We start from the raw sequence: 14628 nt of genomic DNA on the forward strand, positions 1-14628 counted from the left end.
GAGGCGTTTGGAGTATTGGAGCTCGAGGTAGCCAATAGAGGAACGACCCCGACCTATTCCAAGGCGGGGAAATCGTCCATAGTGGATGTTACCTTCATAGATGCCAAACTATTGACGGAGGAGCTCAACTGGAGAGTCAGCGATCGGTACACGGGCAGTGACCATCAAGCCATAACGTACCGGCTCCAGTTGACCAAACCAGCGGTATCCATCAGGACAACGGAAAACAAGAGGAGATGGGCACCAAATACCTTCGACAGAGAGTCATTTCTCTACTCCCTCGAAGGAACATCAGTGTCCGGAACCGCGGAGGAAAAGGCGCAGGGTCTCACACGTGCTCTGAAAACTGCATGTGATGCATCCATGGCAGCAAAAAATAACGCAAGAGGTCGACTACCGGTATATTGTTGGAACGAGGACATCGCAAGCCTGAGACATAAATGTCTCACAGCCAGAAGGCGCCATCAAAGAGCACGGAACAAGCCCAACTTCCAGGCTCTGACCGAAAAATATGAGGAGCTGCGATCACTGCTCAAGGTCACCATTAAAGCAGCTAAGAGACAGTGCTGGCGAGACTTCTGCGAGGAAGTAGATAAGGACCCCTGGGGCCGGCCGTATAAAACGGTCATGCGTAAGATCAAGCCCAGGAGTGTCGCACCACCATCTTGCCCATTATTCCTCGACAGAGTAGTGCGACATCTGTTCCCAAGACATCGGGAGAGACCAGAACAAACAGGCCTAATGGAAAGAGACGATGAAACCGAGTTTACAGAAGTAACCCAAGCAGAACTGATAGTAGCCGCGAAGAAAATTCGAACCCGGAAAGCGCCAGGGCCGGATGGGATACCGGGAATTGCGATCAAGACGGCAGCACTGAATGCCCCGGAAATAATTCGCGATACATTTAGTGCGTGCCTGCGAGAAGGACATTTCCCAAACTCGTGGAAGCTGCAGACTGGTCCTGCTATCCAAGGGAAATAAGTCTCCCGAGCAGCCTTCGTCCTACAGACCACTGTGCATGTTGGACATTATAGGAAAACTGCTGGAAAGAGTAATCCATGCCAGATTGGAGGCAGTTATAGCCGAAGCGGGGGACCTGTCTGGAAACCAGTTCGGCTTCAGAAAAGGCCGTTCAACCTTAGGCGCTATTGGTCGAGTTGTGGACCTGGCCAAAGATGCCATTAGCGGAGGACGGAGCGCAAGACGCATGTGCGCTGTGATCGCATTAGACATCCGAAATGCGTTCAACTCGGCAAGATGGGACATCATTATGACAGCCATGGAAGGACTGAGGGTGCCGCTGTATTTGCGTAGAGCCCTATCGAGCTACTTAAGCAACCGAATCCCGCACTATAACACCGACGATGGCACACACTCATACAACATCACGGGAGGAGTGCCGCAGGGATCGGTGCTTGGCCCCTTGCTATGGAACGTTCTATATGACGGCCTAATAAGACAGCAGTTCCCAAGGGGAACAGAGATAATAGCTTTTGCCGATGATGTAGCACTAGTGGTCACGGCAAAGAGCGTTGAGGAAATAGAATATATAGGAAACGCCTCCATCGAGGTGGTGGCCCGATGGCTAAAAGAGCATGGGCTCAGTCTCGCTGCGGAAAAGACGGAAGCGGTGCTCATCTCCCGCACGAAAGCTCGCAAGTATGCCACATTCACGGTGGAAAATAAGCGAGTACAGTCGACTGACACGGTGAGGTACCTGGGAGTTATATTAGATGCGCGGCTATCGTTTAAGGAACACCTCTCGAAAACAGGTGTCAAAGCCACTAACGTTGCTAGGGCGTTGGCAGGTATCATGCCAAACGTCGGGGGGCCAAAGCAACCACGCAAAACCCTTCTATTGTCGGTCGTAAGCTCGGTAATTCTCTACGGAGCTCCTATATGGGCAGATGCGCTAAGAAATAATGCAAGCTACGGAGGGATGTGTCGAAGAGCCTGCAGAGCAGCAGCGCTATGAGTTGCCCGTGCATACCGAACTGTATCGGACATTGCAGTCTCGGTAATCGCTGGAATAGCGCCTATCGACCTACTAGCATGCGACAGAGCAGAAATATACCGTGAAGGAGGTCGTAACGAAGAGAACAATGCTGATAAACATGTCCACAGCAAACGGTGGACGCAAAATTTAATGCGAGAATGGCAGAGAAAATGGGACAACGCAGTGAAAGGTCGCTGGACTCATCGCATCATCCCGAACATTGACAAGTGGACAGGCAGGCGCCACGGACACCTCACCTTCCAACTGACACAGGTGCTCACCGGTCATGGCTGCTTCCGCAGTTATCTCCAACGCATCGGTGTCTATGCGAGTGCCGAATGCCCAGCCTGTCCAGGCACTGACGAGGACGTAGAACATGTCCTATTTATGTGTCCCCGCTTCGCTGAAGAACGGATGCATTTCCGCACGGAGTGGAATGATCCAATGAGTCCCGAAGGGCTCGGAGCTTGCCTGCTCGGCTCGCCAGAGGGATGGGAAACGGTAGTGACCTTTGCCACGTCAGTGGTAAACCGGCTGACCGAAGAAAGAAAGGAGGAAGAGAGAAGACGCGACAGGTCTATCATGCATAGATAGAGCGAAGTGCCAGACTATGGGACTAAAAAGCGCTCCTAAACTACCACAGAGTAGTTGGTAGAGCGCGGTCACCCCATCCGATGCAGAGGAACGTAGGCTCTGAGGTCACCTATGTCCATAGGATAACAAGGCGCCAGCCTATCCTAAGCGCTCCCCTGCCTTTGCGGGAGAGTAAAGGACATTGGGTTGAGCCCAGACTCCCTCACCCGATGCAGAGGAACGTAGGTGTCGAGGTGGAGTCTGTCCAGAGGATGACCGGACGATGCCGATAGAAGAAGACGACCGGACGATGCCGTTGGAAGAAGACGTGTAAATCGATGCCGTTGGAAGAAGACGTGTAAATCGATGCCGTAAGAAGAAGACGAGGCTAACATAGCCGAAGACGATGAAGATCGAAGAAACGACACAGCCGAAAGGTAATGAAGAAGACAAGGCTAATATAGCAGAAGCCCCCCCGCGAAGTAATGCCTAGCGGCGGTTCCCGCGGGGGAAACAGGCAGGACATAGAGAGATGGGAGTTTAGTGGGTATACCATGCTTCGGGTTTCCCACACAGGACGAGCCGGAAGGCCGTTACGTGCATAAAGCATTCTCCAACTCTCTTTAATAATAAAAAAAAAAAAAAAAAAAAAAACCCTGACTTACATTTAAATGTATGTATTTAAATGTAATGTATTTAAATGAATGTATATTCACACACAATCATACACACACACATACGCACTCGCACACACACACACACGCGCACACACACACACACACACACACACACACACACACACACACACACAGGGATCAGACGCCCATCACGTCCACGCCGTTGATCCTGGATTCGGCTGAGAATGGGTCACCGTACACTATCACTTTCGCGTAAAACAAAGAGATATACGGATCAGAGAAAGAATTTGTGAGTATTTATATGTGCATCGACTTTCAAATGTCCACAAAATATAAATCAATGTACATGCATTCAATAAAAGCATATCATTGTCGTCTTAAAATGGCTAAGACGTATACTATGTATTTTTGGAGCTAACACCCTTGATTTGTCTCTAAAAAACGAGTTTCCGGATATGGTACCCATGGAGACATTTGATCAGTATGTTACGAACTATCGATTTGTCAGTGTAAGATTTAAATTAACCGAAAGTATTTTTCCATTGGTTTTGCGCGGGGTTTTTTCATTCATTTTATTATAATTCGGTCACACAGAGAGCACGACTTTTCATTTTAATGGATAGACGTAACAAATAGAAAAAAATTACGCAGTGAAAGAGTTAAAAAAAATAACTATAGTTTGGAAAAAGCGTAAAATACGTAAAAAAAATAGATAAAAGTGGCGACGATAAATCATATGATAGGATTCGATATCTAGTACCAAACATTTTTTGTCTTATTCTTGAGCATTTTTTCGAAGTTTTCCAGAGTTTTTCATCTCGAAAAGTTTTGATGTACGCACCTTAAAAATCACTTGAAAATCACTAAAAACGCCATGTGCCTGTGATTTTACTGATTTTGACTGGCTGTAAACTGTAATATTTTTTGAGCTGCAAAAAAGGTCGGGATCGCATTTTCTTTGTCTTTTCAAGAGCTATTCAAATCTGTAATTATAAGATATAAAATATTGAGTTCAAACAATTCTACAGGTCTTGAAAGATGAGCAAAAGTCGTGAAAATCACGCTGCAGTTAGAAGCCTCTAGGTTGTTTGGTATTTAAAATATCTATAACTTATATTACTTTGTCGAAAATCTCTTGAAAAGACAAAAAAATGCGACCCCGCTCGTTTCTCTAGCTCAAAAGTTCGAGATTTGAAAGAGGTTTGAATATAGGCCGAAAAACGCCTAAAATAGGCCTTTTTTGACCTTTGAAACTGTCCTGAGGACGTACTTTTTGAACTAGGGAGCTGAAATTTGAGGCAGTTTCTTTTTTTGTGGTGTAGAATATATATACCAAGTTTCAGCCAAATCGGTTACCATCGTGCGCATGGTTTTTTAAAAAAGTATTATTTTTACCTATATATATATATATATATATGGAGAGAGAAAGAAAGAGTTTACATTTACGTATACACAGAGTAACCAGAGGCTTATTTAGTTCAGAGTAGATACAATTCGCTGAACAATTCTCAAATGTTTCCAAATAAATAATGTGGTACCCCAACGCTCATCTAATCAAATGTAGTACCTTCTCAAATATTTTGGTGTCACTGATTATAAATAAACTAGTCGATGGCGAACGATTAAACTTTCAACAACTATTTCTGTGATGTGTGGTGACAATGGCTAAATCAAAAAAGTTATCAGTGCGGAAACGTAATAAGACTATTACACTTCATGAACTTTAAATTTTATCAACATGTAATTCATTTTTTAAAAGTAAAGAAATATACCTCATCTTTCAGACAATTTTTTTCATTTTTTGTTGCATCATTTATATAGAAAAAACAAGTAAAAATGTTTCTTTTCGAAATAAAATCTGAGAAAATTCCACAGTATTCTATATAGAAAAAGGAATATTTTCTTTTGTGTGCACTTTTTTCTATGATTTGAACTTAGAGAGTTATTTATAGAGAACATTTGAAGAAAAACATAAATTTTCGAGAAAAATGCTCAAACGCAGGTCATATTTGATGTAAATACCTTTTGAATCAGTAATTTAGATAAGATTTGAAAAGAGCAAGAAAATCTCATCATCAAAATTTTCCTGCGATTTTTCCCTAAAATTGGCAAGAGATCAAAAATGTACATAAAAAATCCGAATTTTTATAGATAAATAATCGTTTGAAAAATTAGAAAAACCATTTAATTGTATTCTGCAACCGTAGTCGATTCAATTAATCGATCCGTTCGCGATTCTCTTACTAGCGTGTTTGTTCGAACGATAAAGAGAGAGAAGGCGCGCGAGAGTTTGAAAATAGGCAGTTAAGTCTCAGCTGCTTTCGCGAGAATACCGCCAACTTGTTTCGTACTGTGATTCGCCGTTTCTATTAAAGTTTTCTAGGACTATTTTTTACGTGCGTGAATGCAACAACATTATAGTGACAGCAAGCAGCAGCATTATAGCAACAGCAAATAGCAGCAGATTGGAGAGCGATGCAGCGCAGCTCATCAATTAGAGGAGCCAATTATTATTGACCGTTGATTTTCTTCAACAACAATTACGGCTGATCACCGTAATTGCACCGCAAGGTAGATGCACCTCCCTTTATTATTGCGCGAATTATTTTATTACTACTTTCGAAAGTATTTTGTCAATCGCGATCTTAAATTTTTGTATTCGCGCCGAGCGTTAGTTTTCGCGGCAATTTTCGAATTCTGTCTTTCTCTCTCTCTCACCAAATATTAATAATTAATTGTGAATCCTATTAGTGTGCGTTAGTCTTTCGGCCCATAAAAGACTGTAGTTTTTATTGATTAAACTTTGTTAATTTTATTCGCCGTTTACGTCATTTCGTTTCCTATTAGCTTAATCGATCTATAAAGGCCTGTTCAAAAAGAATCGCGAATTTTGTATGTTTTTAACAATTATTTATTTATTCATGAATATCTATCTTATCTCCTTCAAAGTAATCCCCCTCGGATATAATGCACTCGTGCCAACGTTTTTTCCAATCTTTGAAGCACTTAAAAAAATCATTTTTTGTGATCTTGTTCAGCTCCTCCTTCGATGCCATCTTTATCTCCTCAATCGTGGCGTAGCGTCGTTCTTTCATGGGCCTCTTCAGTTTTGGGAACAGGGAAAATCACAGAAGGCCAGATCTGGGGAATACGGTGGCTGTGGTACCATTACTGTGTTGTTTTTGACCAAATATTCGCACACAAGCAATGATGTGTGAGCAGGGGCGTTATCGTGCTGCAAAAGCCAGTTTTCGTTCTTCCACAAATCCGGACCTTTCTGGCGGATTGCTTCGCGGAAATTGCGCCTAATTTGCAGGTAATATTTCTTCTTGATCGTACTACCCTGTGGCAAGAACTCATGATACACCACGCTTCTGTAATCGAAAAAAACTGTGAGCAAAACCTTCACGTTCGACCGAACTTGGCGCGCTTTTTTCGGTCTTGGCTCATGCGGCAGCTTCCATTGGGATGACTGAGCTTTGGTTTCCACATCATAACCATAAACTTATGATTCATCACCAGTTATGATCCTCTAGAACACATTGGGTCGTCACGGACCGAGTTCAACATCTTCTGAGCAATGTTAACGCGATGCTGTTTTTGATCGAAATTGAGCAGTTTTGGCACGAATTTCGCGGCGACCTTACTCATGCCTAAATCATTGGTTCAAATCGAATAGCATGAGCCATTTAATATGTTTAGATCCTCAGAAACTTCTGTAACAGTTATTCGGCGAATGGCCAATATTATTTTCTTCATTTTATCAATGTTTTCGTCTGTTGTTGACATGCTCGGGCGTCCGGCACATTGTTCGTCGTTCATATCTTCTCGGCCCTCTGAGAACAATTTGTACCATCGATAAACGTTGCTTTGATCCGAGATAGCTTCACCATATGCCACAGTCAACATTCCGAATGCGTCCGTGCACTTTATTTTGTTTTTCACACAAAATTTAATACAGATTCTTTGATCCATATTTTAGAATAGACATAAATCGAAGACGAGCCAAAACACATCCAAGCAAAACAGTTGTCAAAAATTAACTAAACATTCAAAATAGCCGACCTTGTCAGCATAAGTAAGGGACATGAGTACCAACATAACGCTACAAAAAAATCAAAAAGCAAATTTACGTAACCTGCGAAAATTCAAAATTCGCGATACATTTTTAACAGACTTCGTATTGTAACTAATTTATATAAAAGAGCTATTTTCCTTTCGCATGAAGATTTTTGCACAAAAATTCAATCAAAAGTACTAATATTCTAAAGTAGAATGATTACCTGCAAAATCCATAGAAAAATGTATTACAAAAAGAAAGATATTTCACAGATTTAGAAATCGAAACGAAGAAATGGCATATAATTTTAAGTTGAACTGTTCAATAACAGCTGTTTCTATCTCATTCTTTAAAGATTTTCATTATGATTGTAAACCAGCGTAAAATAAATATAATATTCTTTATGTTTCCTTAATGGAAAAATTAGATAATGTGATTAAATTGGGTAAAGATCGAAATTCTAAATGACAAGAGATCGGAGTTTTATACAAATTTAATTGTAACGACTGCAACTTTTTTCATATTGGAGAAAGTAAGCGATCGTTAAAAACTAGAATTAACGAAAATAATAAAACAATCGATAAAATTACAGAAACAAAAAAGTTAGATGAACATGTTTTAATATCAGTTCTGAAAAATATTTTTGAGGATCCAAGTGATAGTTTTGATTTTCAAAATATTATTATAGAATTATTGATAGAGAAGATCTTAAAAAAAGATGGATTTCTGAATGAATATAAAATAAACTAGATATAGGATCAATAAACAAGAAGTTATAAAATTTTTTACCTCTCAATATATTGGTATTTTGCCATTTATAAGACCATCTTACATTAGTAGATTAGTATTACTTTCTGCATTGATAAGATCCTTACTCCCACTTTTATCCCTTTCAGTGTCGTTGCTATTTGAAATGATAGTTTTCTCTCTACTGTAATTGAGTATCATTCGTCATTTTATTAAGATTGAACAAACCTTCGAACTATTTTCTCTGTGATCATTAATTATATAATACAATGTTTTATATAAAAGAAACATTTATTTTAAACTATGACGAGGTGACTGTGTTTCCACTAATGAGATTATCTGAATTTTGACGAATATTTTGTATTGTAAGTGTTAATTGTTTTTTGCTATATTTGTAAAATTAATATTTTGTATTTAATATATTGTATAATAAATTTAATACCTGATTAGACTGCAAACATGGGTGGCGAAACATTGCGCAACTTATAAAGAGAACTTGTTTTAATTTGATGACTCACCTATTCCACATCAATTTTTGTCGAATTATTGTGCAATGAGGGGTACTAATAATAAATATAACATTATACCTGAGTTTTATGCAAGTCATCTCCTTCTAAGAATAATTCGCTAATTTTATTTGCTTCATCTGTTAATGCTTTCTTATGATGTCTGACACTACCTTTTATTTATCTTAGCGTAACTAGATAACCATCTAGAATTCCGTGTAATCCATCTAATGATTTAGCCTAAATTTGACAAAAAATCATTGATTATGATAAATTAAACTATTTCATTCAAATACATAGCATTTTTATTCATGATATTGTAAATTTGATGTTATTATTTTATTTTTATTGTTTCGTTATTTATATAAAAGTGTAATGGGGTAAAATAAACTTACACAAGGATCTTTTTCCTTTCTTTTGCCATTGCTATCCAACGCACCCAATGATGGGTAAGTTTGGCCCATTTGGTAAGCCAGTTTGACTTTATAGTAATACTTTGGGTATCTAAAAAATAAAAGATATACTGTTTAGATTTTATATCTGTAACGAAAATTTTCAAGTCGAATCATCATTGGCCTTTGAAATTTGACCAAATGAACCAAAGCTAGATGCTTTAAGAATTATATTATTTCACACTATTCATAGTGAAATTACAAAATTTTAAAACGACATTACAGTTGCATGCAAAATTATCCGGCCAATCATAATTTTATAATCAACTGTGGTTGAAATAGAAGTTAGTATAAAAAGATAACTTTCATATACCATTATAAAGTACATTTATTGTGCTGCATTACTACATAGTTAAATAATTAAATATAACAATCAATAATTATTTATAACAAAAAAAAATATTTGATACTTCATAAATATCCGGTCAAAATTTATAAAAGTATTTATTAATCTGGAAATAATGTGTTTTGCTCTGTGTGATATGTAAACATTGAGTACACTATTTATTCTGTATTATCCGATCAGTTATCATTCGCCAAGATGCCGAAACGGACGTCATTAGACAAATGTGAATTGGTTTTGAAACTACACAATGATGGTAAAACTTCACGTGAAATATTAGCAACTTTGGCTACGGGAAAATCAATAGTTAAATATACTCAAAAAACTTGAGACTACCGGTATTGTAGAAGCTAAACGCAATCCTGGACGACCTAGAAAAACGACTCAGTGTATTGGAAAAGTGATAAAAGAAAAGCTGGCTCATATGTGAAGAAAAATGCTGATATTATTGCACGTGAATTATGTGAAGAAAATGTAGCTGACATTAGTCAAAGTACGGTGTCTCTAAGACTGAAACTTTTTTGACGAGTTGGCTTTAAAAAACCATTGATCAGTAAGAAAAATAAGAAGGCCAGACTAGAATTTGCTACAGAAAATCGGAGCTGAACTGTTGAGGACTGGAAAAAAGTGCTGTTTTCGGATGAAACTAAAATCAATTTATTTGGAAACGATGGAAGAAGATATGTTCAACAACCTAAAGGTATTAGAAATGATCCACAATATCAAACACCAACTGTAAAACATGATGGCGGAAACATCATACTATGGGGAGCTTTCTCTTGGAAAGGCATTGGTCCAATTTTCAAAATTGATGGCATTATGGACTCTACCAAGTATAGGCACATTATATTAGATGTAATGCTGCCTTATACACGTAAGAATATGCCACGAGCATAGATCTTTTAGCAGAATAATGATCCAAAACATCGATCACAGCTCCTTCAACAAGTTTTCAATCAGAAAAAAGTCCGAGTTTTAGAGTAGCCAAATCAATCTCCAGATGTAAATCCTATAGAACACTTATGGTAAGAATTAAAATTAAGAATAGGAACTGAAACTTGTGCAAATAAAGCTGATTCGTGGGAAAAAGTTCAAGAAGAGTGGCAAAATATCTCTCAAGAACGAATTATAAATTTGATTGAATCGATGCCTCACCGATGTGCTACCGTGATATCTGCAAAGGGTATGGCTACTAAATATTGATGAACAACGTAAATCCTTTTATTTAGTTGTAAGTTTTTTGTACATATACTGAGTAATTGCTGTTAGGCCGGATATTTATGAAGTATCAAAAATTTTCGTTTTTGTTGTACATAATTATTGATTGTTATATTGAATTATCTAACTATGTAATGATGTAGCACAATAAATGTACTTTATAAAGGTATATGAAAGTTATTTTATACTATTTATAAAATTATGATTGGCCGGATAATTTTGCATTCAACTGTAGTTCTGTTTTTCACCCGCTTTTTCTTATACTGCTGCACTTTCTTTTTAGACGGCTCTATCTTCAAAATTTCTTCTACTGCTTTGCTGAGTTTCTATATAGTTTCTACCCATGTCTACCTACTCTGAGACTTTTTGGTCCTAGCGTATGCAAATTCCGGTATCAAGATCGCATTCGCTGTTGGCGGCATTTGAACAAAATTCTGCTAGCAGTATAAAAGTGAACTGATTCACACGAAATATTATTATATCTTGAAGAATGACCTGTAGGTACGATAAATTAGATTTGTGACCTTTCTACCTTTATATAATTCTAGTTCGAGGCACACCCTGCCTGTTAGTATAAAATACATTTTAAAAATAATTTCACAGATATTTTGGATCATACAATACTCTTGAAAAGTTGTTTAAAGTTTTTCCTGAGATCTTTAACTTCAACCTATATTATCAAGGTAATTTGAAGGTTTTGAGGTGAAATACTGAATACTCACAAGATAAGGTTGGAACTCATAAAAAATAATTAGGAAATGATAAAAGTATAAGGCGGCTGTGATTCTATGTTCTCACCTCAACACAACTTTCATGCTTCAAGAACATTTGAAAGTCTGATCTTACTTGATATTTTAAAATATTGTAAATATATAAGATTCGGGGACCATAACAGTGTCAGCTAGCTGTGACTTTATTTTCTTATCTTCAAACAAACAAAAAATTCAGAAAGATCTACTTATTACTTTATAGCTTTTCTTTTTCTCTTAAGTTAATTTTTTATCAGTTTTCTAGGCAGTATATTTTTTAATTGATTGTTTAATGACTTTGCATGAAGAAAATTTTCTCTGAGAGCATTTATCATCTATTCTCATGATTTTTTTTTCAAGTAGCTTTTTACAATACTATGATGTTTTTATCTGTATTTATTAAAAATATATTTAAAAATAATTTAAAATCTAATATGTAGTAAAAAGTTATATTTTATGATTATGAAATTATGATAAAAAGTTAAACAAAATCGAGGAGATTGATCTGTTGTCACAATACTCATTTGTCATGGAAATACACCTCTTACCAGATGTATTTCCAACTTTTACCACTAGATAGCGAATGCCAAACTATAAGTAAGTTCTACCTCAAAAGATATAAAGGCGAGGTATATGCCTTATTCATTGCACCCAGTGATGAGAATCCGATGAGGCTACAAAAAATTTCATTTTCATGAAGTTGTATGTCATCTATATCGTTTATACAACTATGCCCAAGATTCTCAGTCGGCAGTCAGCCATTGTATTTCTCGTTCCGGTTCCAATGTTTGTTTATATTTTCAAAATTCGTTCGGCTTTATGAGTCACGTTTGGCATTTCCAATAGTAATAGGTACGTAATTTTTATAGTGCGACTGAAAAATCGTTATTAGAGGAACTAGCAAGTTTGAAGAAAAAATGTAAGACAAATAAAATTAAAAAATAAATCAGTACTTATTGTAGGTGCTGAAGGTTCGGGCTGTCCATCGTCTTTATATTTAGCTAGTGTAAGTATTGTTCACATAAGTATTTTTAATTACGATGACATAAAACTCAAAATATTTATCAAAAATTGTGAAAATTAAGTATTTAGAATTAATAAATTGTGTTGTTATTTTCAGTAAATACTCTTTATGCCTCAATACATCCTCAGTATTCAGCATATTTATATTTAGTAACATCAATATCACAATGGCCAAAGGGATTGCTTTAAATCATATACTAGTTATCTAAATCATTAGAATAACTGTTCTCGAAATCATTAGAAATCTCATATTCAGTCATAAGTTGCCAACTTTGCTGGAAGTAGTTCTAGAAGTCCTTGGAAATGCATTCTCAGCAAGTGCTCTCTTTTAGCTTGAACTCATGATGGTTGGCAAAATTCACAAGTTCAAGGGTGTAGCATTAATAATACCAAGAATTCTCATTTCTGTTAAACTTCTAGTCCTTTTATTAGTTATTAGAGAATCTGTGATACTACTGAATGCTGGAGAAAATTCCACCGACACATCTGATTTTAGCACTTTCGGTTTTCTCTATGGAACCATTCCTACTGCTTCAGCTTTATTTATTTTCACACTGCATTATAATAATGATATTGATCTGATTGTTTCGCCTATGGTTGAGTGTACTATCGTGTCTGCCCCTTTGATGTTTATATGAGCAAAATTAATAAGTGCTATTAAAGGAGAAGTATCACCTGCTGATGAAGGTAAGCGAACTTAAAAATTTCAAACATATTGTTAGTGAATATCTTATTTCACACTTATTATGTGAATGCTTTGTAGTTGAAAAGGTTGGTGGAAAAGCTCTACCATGTATAGTTGATGTAAGAAATGAAACTCAAGTTGCCAATGCCGTTAAAAATTCAGTGGATGAATTTGGAGGAATTGATATTCTAGTCAATAATGTCAGTGCAATTTCTCTGACTGATACTTTGAATACTGAAATGAAGAGATATGACCTCATGAATCAAACTAATGCAAGAGGAACTTTTCTAGTGTAGGTTGAAGAGTCTTGTTTCTTATATCTTTTATAAAAAATATAATTTTATAGGTCAAAGCTTTGTCTACCTCATCTGTAGAAAAGTAAAAATCCACACATAATCAATATAAGTCCACCTCTGAGTATGCATCCAATCTGGTTCAAGAATCATATTGCCTATACAATAGCAAAATATGGTATGTCTATGTGCGTTCTTGGTATGGCAAAGGAATTCAAAGATTAAGGAGTTACTGTTAATGCTCTGTGGCCTAAGACTGGTATTAATTATTATATTTAAAACTTAATTTTTTTTATAATTAGTTTAGTTAAAACTCATTTATTTTGTTTTTTTCAGCTAACCATACTGCAGCCATGGAAATATTGGCAGATTCAGAATCAGCGAGAATTAGTCGGAAACCAGAAATTCTAGCTAATGATGTTTATGCTATTATGTGCAAGGAGAGTAAAGATGTGACTGGCAATTTCTCCGTGGATGAAGATCTATTGAAGAATGAAGGTGTTAGTGATTTTGTTCAGTATGCTTGTGATCCATGTCTGCAATATCTTATAAATTGCTAATTTTGTGGAATTATATTGTTTTTAATAACAAATTTTATTTTTATAGCAAATGTTGATAACCTTATGCTGGATTTCTTCCTAGATGTAGATAAAATAGACCCAAGAATGGTTGAAAAAGAAGTGCAATGGCATCAGAAATTAAGTCAAGCAAGTGAAGGAAGTGGTGGAAAAATTGAAATGATATTTGCTGCAATTGACAAAAATTTGAGCAATGAACTTGTGACCAAGACTGGAGCTATCTTCCAGTTTAATGTTAAAGATACGATATTTTTTAACCATAACAGCACCAGAAGTCGGTGATAGATTTATATAACATAGAATTTTAACTTTGACTTAAATTGCCAGACTAAATTTTTTTTTCAAACGATTTTCGGGTGATGAAGCTGGAATTTGGTATTTGGATCTGAAGAATGGCAAAGGCTCTCTTAGCAAAGGTGAACTGCCAAACTCTCCTGCAGATGCTACATTGACAATGGATTCTGCAAACTTTTTTTACTGTTTTCAGGTAAATCAAAATCATATTTATTTGTAAGATAAAAAATTGAAACAAATGTAAACTTGTATCTTTTTGTCAGGAAAATTGAAACCAGCAACAACTGCATTTATGATAGGAAAATTGAAAGTGACCGGAAATATTCAAAAGGCCATGGAATTAGAAAAACTGATGGACAGTCTGAAATCCAAATTGTAATCTGAAAAGTTACAAACAATGTTGATTCTTTTTATAAGCAAAGTTTTGTAAAAATGGTTAAATTAGGGTACAGCAACAATGCAGAATATTTATC

At 36.6% G+C, this 14628-nt stretch overlaps 1 protein-coding gene, 1 long non-coding RNA gene and 1 pseudogene across 2 annotated transcripts in view; 1 reads left to right on the top strand and 2 right to left on the bottom strand.

The window, feature by feature from the left end:
• The window catches only part of LOC131663734 (rhodopsin-like), a 409861-nt gene that overhangs the window by 46256 nt on the left and 348977 nt on the right, over positions 1 to 14628 (bottom strand). The window lies entirely within an intron of this gene.
• On the bottom strand, positions 8467 to 9019 carry LOC131663747 (uncharacterized). The gene is made up of 3 exons (XR_009301875.1): positions 8916 to 9019; positions 8602 to 8760; positions 8467 to 8532 (listed from the first exon to the last, which is right to left on the bottom strand). It is a non-coding gene; the product is annotated as an uncharacterized LOC131663747 (long non-coding RNA).
• Positions 13074 to 14534, top strand: LOC131663740 (hydroxysteroid dehydrogenase-like protein 2; annotated as a pseudogene).

The sequence above is a fragment of the Phymastichus coffea genome, unplaced genomic scaffold (assembly GCF_024137745.1).
Source record: "Phymastichus coffea isolate CEN01 unplaced genomic scaffold, Cenicafe_Pcof_1.1 PCOF00002, whole genome shotgun sequence".
NCBI lineage: Eukaryota > Metazoa > Arthropoda > Insecta > Hymenoptera > Eulophidae > Phymastichus > Phymastichus coffea.